Genomic DNA, 18,982 nt, shown 5'->3' with positions numbered 1-18,982 from the left:
CAGAAGAGACACACCTTTGTACCTCAACACAAAGCAGCAATGTTTTACAGGGGCTCATTAAAATTGCATAATTCAATCAAAACGCAACTCCGTTCATCCTTGACAGCCCCAGTAGGGTACTGTTGCCAAGGTACAGGAATGCAAGAGCTGTGGTGATCACTCCAGATTAGTTTGGTGAGAAGCCAAGAATATCGGCCTGTTTAGTGTCAGTGCTTGAGAGAGCTCTAAATTTAGTACAATCAAAACGATTCAAGTGGGCTCACCCCAGTTAATAAGTTGCATTACTATAATCTATGTATTGGTCTGGCCAAGAGGGAAGACGGTGGCTTGGAAATGGTCTTGGAAGCGGCAAAAGGTTTTAAAGCCTTTTAAAGAATCTGCTTGGATTCCAATAGTGGGTGGCAGGCTGCTTGGTGGAAGAATGAAGGTCTTTACATTTACCTGCCATGTGTTTCAGGTCATCAGTAACATGAAGTCAGTCTGTTTGCCTTGAATTCCATGCAAGGACAGACAACAATGGGGCAAGCACTAACCTCAACAGAAGCTTTGGAAATCTGCAAGAACACTGCTGCTGCCTGCTCAGCATTGGTCACCACAAAGGCCACCTGTGAAGTCAGCTGAAGTCCCTATCTGCGTGAGTCCACTCCCTTTAACACTACGGACCTGGGCTAGAAAGTGTTGCACAGAATATTATCATGTGGTACGCTAGCTGTACAGCTGCTGAGTGACAAGACCTGCAACGCGTGGTGAAGACCGCCCAGCAAATTGTCAGGATGGAGCTCCCAGGACTGGACACCATCTATTCCAGCAGACTCAGGAGGAAAGCAATCAGCATAACCAGAGACACCACACACCACGGCCACTCCCTGTTTGAGCTGCTGCCATCCAGCAAAAGGTTCAGGACACTAAAAGCCAAAACAGATAGACTGAGGAACAGCTTCTACCCCAGAACTGTGGCCTCCATCACACCACTCCCACAGAACAATCACTGAAACTGTGAGCACACACATGCACACACAAGAACTCAAATACTTGCACTAACGGCACTTTGTGCATTACTGTGACATTCTGGTGCTGCTGCATCTTATTTTCTGCTACTTCTCTAATACTGTTTTTCTATTACTGTTCTGTTTTTATCTACTGCTTTGTTTGATTGCCTGAGAGGAAGCCAGAGTTTCATTGTACCTACGTATAATGACAATAAAGATCATTCAATTCAATGTAGCAGATTCTTAAGACAGTTTAGGGACTTCCCAGCTGCCTGTCATTTCTGCAACCAGAAGACAATGTCATGTATGTAGAGGGCGAGAGGTTGACACCTCTTTTGGGAGTATCTAAAGGGACTGTTCAAGTCTTGGGTAAACTTCAGCTTCATGCTCCTAATTTTTAGACACCTGTTGTGGATGGGAATAGCTCACTTGGTGGGGGTGGGGGAAATCTCCTGGGTCTGGTCTATTTGGTCATTCATGGGTCCAGGCAGTGAGCAATCCAGGGTTCTGCCGTGTTGACTGTCTGCCACTCTTCCAGGGTTACGCCTGTACCCATTTGTCTCTGAAGAAAGGTTGCATTGTACCCTGTATATAACTTGGGATTTCTAGCACCACCGGGGACCTCAAGTGCACAAACACATTCCGCATAGCCATGACCTTGTTTCAACTTGAAAATGTGAACAGTGCGTATCAATCAATATTGTGATACTGTAATCACTGAAGAACCACCTTTGGAAAAAGAAAAATAAACACTTGTGACTCCAGTGAAGTGTTTTTTGCAAAAGTCCTCCCCTTTACACTGGTGACCTGGAGTGGGAAGTATTTCACGAAGCAGCACCATGCAACAGATTCTTAAGTTGGTCCAGCCGTATGTCAGTCCTGCAGCCAGGAGGACTCGATGTGTCACGCAGATACAGAGAATGAGAGGTTGCAGCCTTACAGTATCTGAAGGGGGAGCTCCGCAGATTATGGCTGCACTTCAGCCCCATACTTCTGATGTTTGGTTGGGTTGCTTCGAAAATCTCCTGGTTGGTTTATTCCAAGGTGGCCATTCATGGGTCCAAGCTGTGGGCAGTCAAAAGTTCTGCCTGAGCCAATTGCCTGGCTCTTTTCCGGAGTTACAACTGCACCAGTCTTTCCCTGAAAGAGTACACAGCATCCTCTATGGGGTGGGGGTGAGGTTTCCAGGACTGGTAGGCACTATAGGGTCTCAAGAGCATTCTGATTGAGATTATTGTGTTTTAATTCAAAATTATTGACTGCAAGATAGTGCATATGGTGGAATACTGCAATATTTTAATAATGCAAAGCTGTAATCACTGAATAAATGTCCTTTGGAAAGAAATCAAAGGCCACTTGTGAGTGTACAATTCACAAGAGTAAGGAGGCTACTGGGTTCACCCAATGCACCCTACCTGGAAGTCATAGCAGCGGAATGGCTCAAGGCAGCTGGTGTTGCTGGTCTACCTCCACTGGGGCTGCAGGATGAAGTGTAGGATTAGGATCAATGTGTATTTGACAGTTGGCACAGACACAGTGGGCAGTGGGGGCACATTTCCCTGCTGTCTGTCTGTCTGTCTCTCTCTATAGACGATGACTGATACAGAGTTATGTCCTCAAATCCCACCACAACAACTGTGGAATTTAAATTCAAGTACTTGATTAAATCTATAATAAAACTGCTGGAATGAGCAATGACTTTTTACAAATCTGGTTCACTACTGTCCTAAATGCATGTAAATCTGTCACCCTTTTCCACCCTGGCTTTATGTGACTCCTTACCCATCAATATGGCTGACCATTTATTACCCTCTGAAATGGTCTGGGGGCAATTAGAGATGGTCAATAAATATTGCCTTTCCCTGAGATATCCATGATTTCCTAACAAATAAATAGAAAGCCCACCCGGGTGATTTAAAGTATTTTCGGCAAAGGCTCCAGAGACTATTTATTAGCTTGTTTTTTACAGTACTGGTACAGGAGGAGCTAGGCCATTGTGCCTTCAACCAGTATACTGCAGGTACTGCTAATCTTCAGTCAAAAAGTGATGGATCTGTGGAGAGAAACATTTCAGCTCAGCACCCTCCCATTAGAGCTTCTGAAGAAAGATCAGTGACATGACTCTCCATGGACGTTGCTTGACTTGCTGAACATTTCCCCAGTAGCTTTCATTTCCATTACTGTTCGCAAACTCCTGCAAAATTTAGGAGTCTCCTGAGGCTCAATGATCGGGTGAGAGCTCCAAACCTCTTCTAGAGCCTGGAGCACTAAATCTAGACTCACCTTTCACTGCCGTGCAACTTTAAAAGAAACACACACAAAACAGTGAGTCCCTTCAACACTGTGTATGTTGTTTAGATTTTCAACATCTGCAGATTTTCTCATGTTTTCCCTTTGAAAGCAGCGTGGTTTTTAGATGAGGCCAAAAATTTAGTCATTCCAAAGTGTTAACGATACCAAGTTACAATTTCAAAAAAAAAGAGCAGCAGGCAAGCCTGGCTAATAATTATCCTTCAACCAACATCACAAACAGATTATCTGCTCATTATCTTACTGCTATTTGTAAGCCCTGCTTTACGGAAATTGGCTGTTAAGTCTAGCTTGTCTGCAACAGCAGCAAGAATTTTATACTTCATTGGTTGGAAGTCCTTTGAAGTGTCCTAAGGGCATGAAAGATGCAAGTCTTTCTGCTTTTTGAAAAAAAAATTAGGTGCTTACAACCTTGAAAAAGCAAACTCTACTGATCAATTCTACACAGCCACAGAAACAGGGGACCCTGATGAGGGGAATCAGCGCTGGGGATATCAGCTCGTGGGATCGCTGCAGTATGGTGAAGATCACAAAATGAACTTACAAGATCTCACTAGTTAACCAACGTCCAACTTACGTTCAGTTTACAAACAGTTCGCAAGAACTGAACCGGTAATAACCTGAGGATGGCATGTGTTGTGTATTTAATATTTCAGTAATATTTGAGTAATATTGTAAATTTATTGTTTCATTAAATATTTTTGGTTACATAATTCATTATCGGGTATATGTAAGTAACACGAATGCAAGTCCGCACCTCACTAAAGTAAAAATGAAGTAGACCTCTCCGAGGTTCCTGTGTTTTTCTCTTGATTAGTTTTGTTTTGAAGTTACATTGGTGACAAACGGGTTTTAAAATGAACAGGAAACATCTGCCTACCTGTTGAAGTGCAGTGAGTTTTCAGTGTTATAAAAAAAAAGCGCAGCACATTTTTTTTCCTTTGGAAGAAAAAGACATTTGAGTTAAAAGGAAAGGTGCAGCACTTTTCCTTTTCATTGGAAAGGGAAGACAAAACGGGTTGAGTTAAAAAGGCAGAATACAAATTAAATTTACAGGTTCATAAAAAGTAAATACCTGGGGATAATAATAAATGACTTGTGGCTGTAAAACAATCCCAGGTTCTGGGGCCTCCTGTGTGGTGCTTGGTGGAGATGCATCTGGGACTTTAGATGGTTCTGACAGCTCTGGGCAATTTGGTTCCCTAACAGTTGACTCTGCTCTCCTCAACTGATCAATTTCTCATCTCCAGATGACATGAGATGCAGTCTCCACTGCGTCAGAGAGGTGTTCCAGTCAAGTCCTTAATCTTTCCAAGTACCCACATTTGATCACCTCTGTAGTCCCTCATCAGGACTACTGGTCCAGGGGTCCTTGTTTGAGGAGCCCTCAACTTGTCTCAGCTGTTTGTCCTGCAGACTCTTTCTGCGAATGGATTTGAGTAGATCCAAGAGAAGGGATGCACCCAGACTGATGGTTTGAGATGTGTCTATTCTAGTGCAAGAAGCATCATCAACAAAGCGGATGAGCTTAGAGTGTGGATCAGTACACGGAGCTATGGTGTTGTGGCTATTACAGAGATTTGAATGGCTCAAGGTCAGGAATGGTTAGAGTGCAGGGTATGAGATGTTTCTACCTAGAAACATCTAGGTAGTAACAGGTACCATGTAACAGGTAACATCTAGGTAGTAAGGGGAAATGTGAAGCTATCAAGCAAGAACTTGGAGACATAAATTGGGAACAGATGTTCTCAGGGAAATGTACAGCAGAAATGTGGAAAATGTTCAGAGGATATTTGTGTGGGGTTCTGCATAGGGTACATTTCAATGAGCCGGGAAAAGATTGTAGGGTACAGGAACCCTGGTGTACAAAGGATGTTGAAAATCTAGTCAAGTAAAAAAAAGCTTACAAAAGATTCAAAAAAACTAGGTAATGATAGAGGTCTAGAAGATTATAAGGCTAGCAGGAAGGTGCTTAAGAATGAAATTAGGAGAGCCAGAAGGGATCATGGGCCTTAGCAAGCAGGATTAAAGAAAACCCCAAGAAATTCTACAAGTATGTGAAGAGCAAGAGGATAAGATGTGAGAGAATAAGACCAATCACGTGTGACAGTGGAAAAGTGTGTATGGAACCGGAGGAGATAGCTGAGGTACTTAATGAATACTTTGCTTCAGTATTCACTACGGAAAAGGATCTTGGCGATTGTAGGGATGACTTGCAGCAGACTGAAAAGCTTGAGCATATAGACATTAGGAAAGAAGATGTGCTGGAGCCTTTAGAAAGCATCAAGTTGGATAAGTCTCTGGGACTGGATGAGATGTACCCCAGTCCACTGTGGGAGGTGAGGGAAGAGATTGCTGAGCTTCTGGCAATGATCTTTGCATCAGTGGGGACAGGGGAGGTTCTGGAGGATTGGAGGGTTGTGGATGTTGTTCCTTTATTCAAAAGAGGGAGTAGAGATAGCCCAGGAAATTATAGACCAGTGAGTCTTACTTCAGTGGTTAGTAAGTTGATGGAACAAATCCTGAGAGGCAGAATTTATGAACATTTGGAGAAGCATAATATGATTAGGAATAGTCAGCATGGCTTTTTCAAAGGCAGGTCATGCCTTATGAGCCTGATTGAATTTGAGGATGTGACTAAACACGTTGATGAAGGGAGAGCCGTAGATGTAGTGTATATGGATTCCAGCAAGGCATTTGATAAGGTACCCTATGCAAGGGTTATTTAGAAAGTAAGGAGGCATGAGATCCAAGGGGGCCTTGCTTGTGGATCCAGAACTGGCTTGCCCAAAGAAGGCAAAGAGTGGTTGCAGACAGGTCATATTCTGCAAGAAGGTTGGTGACCAGTGGTGTACTTCAGTGATCTGTTCTAGGACCCTTTACTCTTTGTGATCTTTTATAAATAACCTGGATGAGGAAATGGAAGGATGGGTTAGTAAATTTGCTGATGACACAAGGTTGGGGATGTTATGGATAGTGTGGAGGGCTGTAAGAGGTTACAGTGGGACATTGATAGGATGAAAATATAGGCTGAGAAGTGGCAGATGGAGTTCAACCCAGGTAAGTGTGAGGTGGTTCATTTTGGTAGGTCAAATTTGATGGTAGAGTATAGTATTAATGGTAAGACTCTTGGCAATGCGGACGATCAGAGGGATCATGGGGTCCGAGTCCATAGGAAGCTATAAGAAGTCATATGGTGCACTAGCCTTCATCAAACATGGGACTGAGTTTAGGAGCCGAGAAGTAATGTTACAGCTATAAAGGACCCTGGTCATACCCCACTTGGAGTACTGTGCTCAGTTCTGGTCACCTCTCTGCAGGAAGGATGTGGAAACTATAGAAAGGGTGCACAGGAGATTTACAAGGATGTTGCCTGGATTGGGGAGCATGCCTTATGAGAATAGGTTGAGTGACAGACGACAGAGGGGATCTGATAGAGGTGTATAAGATGATGAGAGGCATCAATCGTGTGGATTGTCAGAGGCTTTTTCCCAGGGCTGAAATGGCCATCATGAGAGGGCAGTTTTAAGGTGCTTGGAAGTAGGTACAGAGGTGATGTCAGGGCTAAGTTGTTGTTGTTTGTTTTTTTTTTACACAGAGTAGTGAATGCGTGGAATGGGCTGCCAGCGATGGTGGTGGAGGCTGATACATTAGGGTCCTTTAAGAGACTTCTGGATAAGTACATGGAGCTTAGAAAAATAGGCTATGTGTAATCCTAGGTCATTTATAAAGTAAGTACATGTTCAGCACAGCACTGAGGGCTGAAGGGCCTGTATAGTGCTGCAGTATTTCTATATTATTTGTAGCCAGCTACAAGTGGCTTGCCAGAGAGCTCTGTCCAGAGTCTAATGAATGCACTGCGAGCAGTGGCAGCAGAACACACTACAATAACACTGAATCAGAAGCTCGCTAATTTCCTACTTGCATCTCATTTCCACAACCAGCAACTCACCAGCTATGCTCTTCCTGAGTTAACCCTCGCACTTATGCTTGGATCTGCTCAAATCCATTCTCAGGAGGAGACTGCAGGACAAACAGCTGTGAGAAATTGAGGGCTCTTCAAACAAGGAAGTTTGATGTTTCACTCCTGGACAAGCAGTCCTAGTGAGGGACTACAGAGGTGATCAAATGTGGGTATTTGGAAAGATTAAGGGCATTACTGGAACACCTCTCTGAAACAGTGGAGACTGCGTCTCATGTAATCTAGAGATGAGAAATTAATCAGTTGAGAAGAGCAGAGTCAACTGTTAGGGAACTAAAATACCCAGAGCTGTCAGAACCATTTCCTGCAGTCCCAGAGGCAACTCCTCCAACCAGAACCTGGGATTGTTTCACAGCCACAAGTCTCACCTGCCAAGCAGAGTGATCCTCCTGTCAGGGGGGTTATCAACCCACAAGAGTAAGAAATCTTCCACAGTGATCAAATCTTTAGGCCTGAATGGGACAATCCTAATTTTACTGTGCTGTGGATGTCTATACTGTGTGTACAGTTGAGATGCATTCTATATGGAATTGGAGTTTTCAGCTAAGCAGGGAGAAGAGTTGTGTATTTAATATTTTAGTAGTATTGTAAATCTATTGTTTGATTAAGCATTTTTTGCTTTCGTAATTAATTACAGGTGATATGTAAGAATGTGAATGGCATAAGTCACCACGCCACCGCATCATGTGTGAGCATCTCACTAAAGTGAAATGAAGCAGACACTTTATCCTAAGTTCCTGTGTTTTTTCTTTTGATTAATTTTAAGTTTTGGAGTTACAAAACCTAACATGCTGTACATAAACTAGTGAGAATTTAGACATCTGAGAGGCTTCCTAACGAACTCCAGATTCCTCCTAGTTTTTCCACACTGCACAGCAACTGCAGCCTCATTTCTGCAAGGTTTTTGGAGCAGGAAAGTTGACCATTATATGAAAGAATCCAGTCTCATCAATGAAAACCACCCACCAACCTCTGAACGCATCCCCCAGTCCTGTCTCCCTTTTCAAAATTCAACTCCCCCCTTCAAACTTTATTGGATCTGTTTCAATGACATTCACTACTCATTATTTTGGGGAATTTCAACAGCTCACAATGATAGAATGACTAGAAACCAATCCATTTATTGTATCTTTATGGTCCTTACATTCACGAGAAGACACTGCCTTCTCAGATCGGGGACATTACGTAACAGAATTGGTATTAGAGCCAAAAACCACATCATTTGTCAGAATTAGCCCATAACATACAGATCAGCTTAGCAGATTTTTATCATGTTGCTCAAGCCCATGAAGAAATGAGACTCACTTGGGAAATTCAGTAGAAGCAGAGAAAGTGGATTTCCCTCTGAAAGAGGTGGTGAATTCCATGTAAGCACTGAAGAGAAAACTAGATCAAAGTACCTTGGAGAGAAAGGGGTTAATGATGTAAGCTGAAGGACAGAACAGAATGCAAGTCAACTGGAAAGTTGGGCAGAGTGGTGGCAGAAGGAACTTGATGTACACAAGCGTGAGGCAATGCAAATGGAGAGGTCAAATCCTGGAAAGACAAGTAGAGTAAGTAGCAGGGACTTTGGGAGTAGTGGCGTACAGAGACCTTAGGGTGAAAGTCTGTAGTAGAGTATAAATACCAGTTGGGCTTTATGGCCTGTTAACACTGTGCACTATACATGTTATTATGAGTAATATGGGGGTAACACAGTATGGAACAGGCCCTCCAATCCAACTCATCCATATCAAACATGGTGCCCATCAAAATGGTTCCTGTTTGTCCTCTAAACCCCTCCTATCCATGTACTTATCCAGAGGTATTCTAAATGTTGTGGAGCCCTTGTCTTATTAATCCCTCTGTTAAATAAACAATTTCTTTATCCTATTAAAGCAATTTAACATCCTTTTGGGAATTGAGCAGTACGGCATCCTGAACAAATTGCCAGACCATCCTGTTCAATATCCTCCATGATCTGTGAGGGCACTTGCCTTATCCATAGTGAAAGTTAAGCCAGTCTACTCAGTTATTTTTATATCTTAGATTAATCATATTTAAATTGACCTCTGCTTTATAAATCTGCTTCAGGGCCTGCAGTAAATGAAAGAGAGGAGGGTGGTCGACTAGCCTGAGAGATCTTCATCCAGCTGAGCCATGTCAAAAACATCCAGTATAATTTAAGGCCTCTATCCCCTGTTTTGAGAATTAAAGAACAAAGATGTTTGAGGTTAACAGCAGTACCCAGAACCTCATGATGTGTTTAAAATTCAGCAGAGAGCTCAAAAATCAGGGAAGTAGTACCAAAACTGATAACCTTTCTTTACTCCTCCCCCCCCCCCCCCCCACCCCCAAATCAATCTCTCCTTGGGTTGTGTCTGACTCTGGCAACACATTCAGCTAAATAACCTGACTGAAAAATGCAAGAATCTTCCAAAAAAAGAACACCGTAGGTGAGGTGCTTCGGTCTCCACAGGTTATCTTAGAATACACAGTTCTCATTAGTACACCAACATTGACTGCAACTCTCCTTACACACACAAAGACCTGTACTGCAGAGCTGTTGATCCCTGGAGTAAGAATTGTATCGTCTGCTTCAAAAGGGATGGCCATAATCAAGACTGAATATAATTTTTGAACAAATCTCCCGTTTGACATATGCAGAATCCCTGAACACTCTTGGTTTTGAAAACTGATGTCTGCAGTCAGTGTAGTGATGACACTGGTCTGATTCAGCCAGTTCAATACATGGTGATCTGAACTTGTGAACGGCTTTCTCTCCCAGTTTGCCCCAACAAAGACACATCCTAGCAACTGTATGTTTTATTATTTGTGGCATGTGGATGGTGCTCACAAAGACAGCATTTATTGCCCATGAGGAAATGATGAACTGATTCTTGAATCAGTACAGATTATGGGATGAAGGTAGTAGCATGTGGCAGAACTCGAGAAAATAGAATCACTACTAGGCCACTAGGCTCCTCACATCTTCTCTGGCATTCAACCAGATGCTCGCTGAGTAATGTTTCTCTTAACTCTTCTTCTCTGACAGTTCCTCAACATTTATTTATCCCCACCTTAATTATATACAGTGCTCTGGTCCCCACCACCCTCTGGGGCAACAAGCTCCTGAAATCCACTATCCATGGGAAATTTGACACACATAGGTTTTCACCCAGTGTAATGAAGGAATGGTGACCTGCTTCCTGTGCAAGACAATGGTTTAAAGATGCTGAGTTCTCCTTTCCTAGGTAAGTGGCTCACATGTCTGTGAGGTGCTGTTATTGAGGCACCATAGCTTCCAAAGACTGTCTTAGGTTTTATCTGGAGCAGGGATTTCCAACCTGGGGTCCATGGATCCCTTGCTTAATGATATTGGTCCATGGCTTGAAAGAGGTTGGGAACCCCTGACCTGGATGGTATTGGTTGGTGACATCTGTTGTATTATCTTACCATGATTCCACCATAATTGAGCTCTTCCTTGCACTTTACCCATATCTCAATCTCAGTCCCTCCCAAAGGAACCCTGAATAAAATAGTGAAGCAGTGACCCCAGCCTACGCTTACCCTTTATTAGACCAAATTAACTGTAAGAGGCCCGATAAAGGGTCTCAGCCCGCAGTATCAACTGTTTATTCCTTTCCATGGATCTGCCTGACCTGTGGAGTTTCTCCTGCATTTTGTATACGTTAGTCTGGATTTCCAGCATCTGCAGAATCTCATGTCTATAACTGTAAAAGGCATTAGTAGTTTGTAGACAGCTTGAAAATTGGTGGAATTGTAAATAATGAGGAACATTGTCTAAGGACACAGAGTGGGGGGGGGGGGTAGAGGTAATTCAACTAGAAGGTTGAGAGGTATGCTGGCAGATGGAATTGAATCTGGACAAATGCAAGGTTAAGTTTCCAGAGTCAAAATGATGGGGACCTTTGATATACCGTAGGGAGTCCAGCAGATCCATTGATCCTAGAGAGTGCAACAGAGATGGATAGAGTTGTAAAAAATACACATTCAGTATATTTGCCTTTATAGGCCAAGGTGCCGTGTATAAGAGTCAGAACATCATATTGCAATTATACAAAGCATTGGTGGGACAACACTGAGAGTTGTGTGTGTAGTTATGGTCTCATACAGCAAGGAGGATATGATTGCTTTGGAGTGCAGAAGAAATTCACTAGGACTGTGCCTGGAATGGAGGACTATAGTTACAAGGAGAAATTGGATAGGCTGAGTTTATTCTCTGTGGAATATGAGAAGATGAGGGGTGACCTTAGAGGTTCATAATATTATGGGGGGCATAGAAAGGGCAGATAGTTAGCAGTCTTCCCTTGTATGAAAGGGAGTCAAGAACTAGAAGGCACAGGCTTAAAGACGAGAGGGAAGAATGTTATAGGTGATCTGAGGATGGTAAATATCTGAAATGAGTTTGCTAGAAGAGGAATTGGAGATATACACAACCACAAAGATTAAAGGGTACTTGGACAGAAGTTGGATGGAAAAGAAGCTGAGGGACATGGGAGCAAAAGCAGCCAAAAGGGATGAGCGCAGATTGTCACCACAATTGGCAGAGATAAGGATGGCCATAGGACCCATGTTAATGATTCTATACCATCGTTCCTGCTGGCATCAGGAATCTCAGACAGACCCTATTGGCCCATAACCATGGACATGTTAAACAACCAAATGCACTGTAGGGAGGAAACACTCAGGAAGAAGCAAATGGGTCTGTTAGTGGGATCTTTTCTACCTCAGGCAATTGCAGGTTCATGCCCCATTCAAGCAACAAGGTTTACTTGACAGTTTAGCTGGGCTGAGTAATTAAACTGAAGGTGCATCTACCCTCCCAAATGGTAAAGATCTAACAGCTCTCTTTTGAAAAGCGAGTGAGAGTTTGCATTCTAGCCAATAGCAACTCCTCAACTGATATTACTGAAAATGTATTTGTCACTATCCCTTTCTGATTTCTTGCTGTGTAGAACTCAGTAATCATAATTCTGCCATAACAGCACCACTTCAACTAAGTCATCAGAATGCCTCTGTGGTATCTGTTGTCTTCTGTAATCATCCTCCTAACTATATGGTGCTCCGAACTAGTTCTAGTACTTCTCTGCTTGCTTATACATTATAAAGAGCAAGATATCTAAAGCAAAATCTTTCCTAATATTGACTGCATCTGTGATTCAGTGTCCATTCCACATATACACACCAGAAGTTAACGGAGTCAGTGGCCTTCACTTTAATGACAACCCAAATACTAAGATGCCCTTAATCAGTTCCTGTTATATCAGAAATTGTATTTCCAGTGTAAGCAGACATCCACAAGCAAATGGAACTGGCATGTTCCAGGGTTCAGGAGTACAGACTGTGAGTTGCACTGAAGCTTGGTGCAGTTTACAGGGAAGGACCACAGTCTACAGACATGCCACCACTGGACACCTTGCAACCATGTAACAGCCAATGAAAAAGTTCATGGGTGCATTGTTTGAGGATACAGGAGTTGACACGCTGTAAGAAAATGAATAGAACTGATGACATAATAAATAGAGAATGTCATGTGTTAACTGTATTTACCATGCATTTTACTTTTAAAGCATAGCTTTGAAAAAGGTACAATTGTATTTAGGATTCAGTAATTCTCATGTCTACATTAAGTTCAGTTCTACCAAGTGTGACAGAGACTCTAACCAGGTGTTGGTTGATACATTTACTGTGTTTTTGCTGGCAGTATAACTGATCAGCTAAAAAGTGATGGATCACTTTGGTATGTGCCAATTGCATGCACAGATCTTCGTGCACAACTTGTTCCAGAGGTTTGCCAACAGATATCCGATGCAATGAGTACACCGCATGACAATTCTAACTGCTGCCCATGGTATCCTCAGGAAAAATAAAGCTACAATGTCATGACAAGGCACCCAACTTCACAGGGCATTGTATCAACAGTGTCTACCCTTCCTGTGTAAGCCTCAGTAAGGTGTCTCACCTCAGCTCCACACACTGACGGATTGCCCACTGGAGTGCAGGAGTACTACACCATGGAAGCCGGCTCTCAGGCCCAACTCATCCATGCCAACCACAATGGATGGTGCACATCTGGAATGAGTCGCTAAAAGATGTAAACCAGTCCCATTTGACTCATATCCCACTATACATTCTCTATCCTGTACCTATCCAAATGTCCTTTCAATGTCATTATTGTACCTGCTTCAACCACTTCATCTGGTACTTTTTTCCATCTCTGCGTGAAGATGCCCCTTTTCTCGCTTTAAACATGTGAACACTAGTCTTTTTTAAAAAATATATCCATTTTCCCTGGGAAAATGACTGTGTATATTCACCCTCTCTATGCACATTCTTGATTTTATATGACTCTAAAAGATCACACAGTTCTCTTATGCTCCAAGGAATAAAGTCCTAGCCTATACTCTATGTCCATACTCTCTCTTATAACTCAGCCCTCAAGTCCTTGGGATCCTGCACATAAAGAGTTCGAATGGGAAAGACACAACCACTAAGGAAAGTTTGAGAATCCTGCTTATGACACAACCATTGTACACTTATTCCAGTGGAACCTTGGCCTCAATATCTCCTTGTGCAATTGGATTGTCGATTTGCTCACTTGCAGACTCCAGTCAGTTTGGAACTGCAACATCGCTTTCTCATTCATTTCATTTTTCAATTTTTATTGATTTTCAAATAAATAATATACAAATCAGAGGAGTTTAACAAACAGATAATAAAAGACATGTAAACAGCAATAATAACAACAAAGTATACAATGTCAAAATCAAATAGGTAAAATATTATGCTGTTATATATACCACGGTCAAAAAAAACTACAACTCCTCATAGCAAACATAAAAAAAAGATTGGAAATTATATTGATGAAAGAAAAGAAAAACCACTAACTAACCTGAAACAAAAAAAGGAAAAAGAAAGAACGAAAGAAAAAGAAAGATTGGGCAGTCCAATTGAGGGTAAAATTAAAGAGAGAAGAAACATCCTTCCAGTCATCTCCGAACCTTCACGGATAAGGATTTTCCCCAAAGAGAATAAAGAAAAATAAATAAATAAAAATAAAATAAATCATGCGAAAATATTGAATAAAGGGTCGCCAGACTCGTTCAAAATTAAAGGATGTATCAAATGTCCGGCTTCTAATTTTCTCCAAGCTTAGACATGACATAATGGCATAATGGAGTAGGCGGGTTAGATTCTTTCCAGTGTAGCAAAATAGCTCTCCTTGCCAGTAAAGTTGAAAAAGCTATCACATGTTGGGCGGAAGCAGACACTTTGTCGCTTCCTCTGGAATAATCCCAAAAATTGCTGTAAGTGGATTAGGTTGAACATCCACATCTATAACTTCAGATAATATTCCAAACATATCCCTCCAAAAATTGTTTAAACTTACACATGACCAAAACATATGAGTTAGAGTAGCCACTTCTGTGTTACATCTGTCACAAATAAGGCTTATATTAGGAAAAATATGTGCCAATTTATCTTTGGACACATGGGCTCGCTTTCTCAATCTCCATCAGCACAGGTGCACCACAAGGACGTGTGCTTAGCCCCCTCCTCTACTCACTTCACACTTATGACTGTGTAAACACAGTTAAAATGTCATATCCAAGTTTGCTAAAGACACCACTGACTTGGGCTGAATCAAAGGTGGTGAAGAATCAGCATATAGGAAGGAGAATGAGAATCTGGCTGAGTGGTATCATAACAGCAACCTCTTACTCAATTGTCAGCAGGACCAAGGAGATAATTATTGTCTTCAGTAGAAGGAAACCAAAGGTGCATGAGCCAGTCCTCATTGGGAAATCAGAGGTGGAAAGGGTCAGCAACTTTAAATTCCTCGGTGTAATCATTTTGGAGGTTCTGCACTGGGCTCAACATTGAAGCACAATTATGAAGAAAGCACAGCAACGCCTCTACTTCTTTATAACTTTGCAAAGATTCGACATGACAGCTAAGACTTTGATGAACTTTGATAGGTGTGCAGTGGAGAATATATTGATTGGCTGCGTCACATCCTCGTATGGAAACATCAATGCCCTTGAACAGAAAACCCTACACAAAGTAGTGAATATGACTCAGTCCAATGTGTGTAAAGCCCACCTCACCATTCAGCACATCTACATGGAGCATTCTCACAGGAAAGTAGATCATCAGGGACCGCCACCACCCAGGCCATGCTCTCATCTCGCTGCTGCCATCAGGAAGGAAGTACAGGAGCTTCAGGACTCACACCATCATGTTCAGGAACAGTCATTACCCCCTCAGCCATCAGGCTCACTTTAAAGGACTCTTCATCTATGTTCTCAACATTTATTGCTTATTTTTTTCTTGCTTCTTTTTGTACTTACACAGATTGTTTTCTTTTGCACTTCGTTGAACACCTAATTGGTACCATCTTTCTTTAATTCTATTATGGTTTTTGGATTTACTGAGTAGGCTTGCAAGGAAATGAAATCTCACATTGTACATGGTAACATATAGTTTGATAATAAATCTACTTTGAACTGCAAACTTCTTTCTTCCCCTTGAAACGAAATAAATCTACTCTAAGAAATGGAAAAAAAAACATTTACATTTACTGAGAATCTACAAAATTGTCCAAAATCCAGATTATTTAGACTAGAAGTAAATCAAAACAGATAGAAGTATAAAAATGAAATTTAAAATAGATTATTAGAAAGAGTGGAAAAAACATAAGTTATCTCTTAATACTAAACAGTACATTGCTTTGTTTACTAAATGAGCTACTGTATCAAAATGATTTACTTTAATAATGCAACATCTGCTATTTCTGTTCCTATGGTTCTTACAATTTTTATCTTCCTTTGTCTCTTTCCATCATAACAATGCCTATCCCCGATCAGCCTCTCAGCTACTGTCCGAAATTTAAGACCATACAAATCACTGCAGCTCCCAACAGCCCTTTGCATCCTGTCCAGTGAAGCTTTCCTTGTAAAATGTATGGCAGGTTGGTGCTGTTGACATAACTGATGTCTCACAACTCCAGTAACACTGGTTTAGTCCTGAACTAGCAAGCTGTCATGTGGAAGGTGTATATAGAAAGTGGAGAGTATAAAGTAGGATTCGTTTAAATGGGTGCCTGGTGATTGGTATGGATTCAATGAACTGAAGGGCCTGATTCTGTGCTATAACCTCATGCCCATGAAAACTCCAATTCTGCGGTCCAAGGATGAAGGCTGAAAGTAGGCAACTATAAAGAATAATCATGCAACTATATCACATGTTTGCACAACTGAATGAGATACATTTCCAAGTCAAACACATTGTTCAACTAATACCTTGTCAATCCCAGATTTGGAAGTATCAATTGGGCTGGTGTCAGAAGCTCTTGCCTCTATCAGAAGAAAGCGACCCAATATAAATGTGTGTGAAGTTCAATATACCAGCTTGATTCTTGGGATAGGATGCAAGCCATATAAAAAGAGATTAAACAGACTGTGCCAATGGCAGATCATGGAGGTGCAATAAGGATTAATAAGAGAATACTCCAGTGAATTAAAAGCAGCACCCCAGGATCAAGATGCACAAACTAGAAGAAAGCTATCCAGACCTGTCAGAAATGCTTCCTGCAGTCTCAGAATCAACTCGTCCAACCACCTCGCAGTTGGCCCCAGAACCTGAGATTGTTTAACAGCCACAAGTCTCCCCTGCCAACCAGAGTGACCTCTCTGGTCAGGAACTGAGTGGGACAATTTTAAAACGATGATGCTGTGGATTTCTGTAAATAGTAGTTGTATAATGTACACTGTATTTAGTTGAGATGCATCCTATATCAAGTTGGAGTTTATAGCTAAGCAGGGAGGGGTGTTGTGTATTTAATATTTCAGCAATATTTGAGTATATCAGTTGATGAAGCATTCCTGTTTATTTGAATAATTTACAGGTTATACATAAAAATACGTGAATTACATACTTCATGACACTAGAATGTGATACACATGTGACTCACTTTAACAGAAACTAAGACTCACATCTCTCAACTCTCTTGTTTCCTTTCAATTAGTTTAATAGTTTGAAGTTAAAAACAGAACAAAAGGACTAAAGAGCTGATTATTGACTTCAGGAGGAGGAAACCAGAGGTCCATAAACCGGTTCTCATTGGAGGATCAGAGGTACAGAGGGTCAGCATTAAATTCCTCAGTGTTATCACTTCAGAGGACCTCTTCTGGACCCAGCACACAAGTGCCATTAGAAAGAAAGCATCGCAGTGCCTCTATTTTCTTAAAAGTTTGCAAAGATTTTTCATGTCATCTAAAACTTTTACCAACTTCTACAGATATGTGGAGAAAGTATTCTGACTGCTGGCATCACAGCCTGGTAAAGAAACACCAATGCCCTTGAACAGAAAGCCTGCAAAAAAAGTGGATAGTGCCCACTCCATCATGGGTAAAGCACATCTACGTGCAGTGCTGTTGCAGGAAAACAGCATCCATCATCGAGGACCCCCACCATTGAGGTTGTGCTCTTCTCTCGTTGCTGATATCTGGAAGATTGTACAGGAGCCTCAGGACTCACATCACTCAGTTCAGAAACAATTATTACCCTCAACCATCAGGCTCCTGAACTAAAGGGGGATAGCTTCACTCACTCCAATATTGAGATGTTCCCACAACCTATCAACTCATTTTCAAAGATTCTTCATATCATGTTCTTGTTATTTATAACTTATTTATTTATTTATTATTATCTCCTCTTTTGTTTTTAATTTTGCTTGGCTGTCTTTTTGCAGATGATGTCCCATTGATTCTATTGTGTTTCCTGCATTTCCTGTGATGCCTGCAAGAAAATGAATCTCAGTTGTATATGGTGACGTTTATGTACTTTGATAATAAATTTACTTTGAACTTCAACTTCAAATTCCTCTATCATTAATATCTGATGCAGGGGATATTACTGGGGAAAAAAAGATGCTCCCCGTTATTTAATCTTCCTTATGCCTGAGAATGACAGCTAGGCTATGACAGCAGCATCTGCTGAGGTAGTGACAATTATTATGCAAGAACAACTCTGTAGGCAGCACCGACAGCGTGCCAACAAATGGTACTTGATAAAAATTGAAATACTTTCACTTCCTAACCAACTCAAAATTCGAGCCACAATTTTCCAGCAGACACTCAGCCAAAGGACCCCGAAAGGACTTGGAGGAATGTATTTAAATTTACAATGTATGGTGGTCAGGGGCTTAGATCGTTTCTATGGAAACGGCAACACTGGGTTTAAGAAGGTCTGGCTCTGTGAAACACAAGTTCACAAAGGAGGCTTCCGTCAATTAGAGAGTTTACCAGCTCTTAACTTTGTCCTACCACTGTGATGCATGCTCTTGGGCTCTGTCAAAAGGTTGGCCTTTTTGAACAGCATTTGAAACAAAGGCATACTTAAGCAAGTCTATTTTTCCAAATGGAAGAAATGTAGGCAAAGGGTCACTTGCTCATTATTCTTGTGAAGGTTAATAACGCTGAACCGACCATTGTTCAGGGGGCCATTGTTCAGGGGGGCATTCTTCAGGCAGTACACAACAAAGGCAGAATGAGATTTCTCCTCGGTAGATAGGTGGAGATTGTAGGGAAGAGGCAGAGTGGGTGGGGATGATTGATGACAACAGGTCTGAGCAGGTCCAGACAACCCAGCCAGCACCAGACAAGGCCAGACATATTAATAGGCCAGATTTTCTTTC

The 18,982-nt window shown here is 41.7% G+C and overlaps 1 protein-coding gene and 1 long non-coding RNA gene across 2 annotated transcripts in view; one reads left to right on the top strand and one right to left on the bottom strand.

Moving 5' to 3' along the window:
• Nucleotides 1–18,982, bottom strand: part of gpc1b (glypican 1b) — a 201,080-nt gene that overhangs the window by 168,940 nt on the left and 13,158 nt on the right. The window lies entirely within an intron of this gene.
• LOC132381167 (uncharacterized) overlaps nucleotides 361–18,982 on the top strand; it is a 28,717-nt gene continuing 10,095 nt past the window's right edge. Inside the window, exon 1 of the long non-coding RNA XR_009507962.1 lies at nucleotides 361–634. This is a non-coding gene — a long non-coding RNA (uncharacterized LOC132381167). The remainder of the gene's footprint in view (nucleotides 635–18,982) is intronic.

This window comes from Hypanus sabinus, chromosome 2, assembly GCF_030144855.1.
Source record: "Hypanus sabinus isolate sHypSab1 chromosome 2, sHypSab1.hap1, whole genome shotgun sequence".
Taxonomy (NCBI): Eukaryota; Metazoa; Chordata; class Chondrichthyes; order Myliobatiformes; family Dasyatidae; genus Hypanus; species Hypanus sabinus.
The sequence above is the reverse complement of the archived record's forward strand: the minus strand, read 5'-3'. Positions and strand labels throughout refer to the sequence as shown.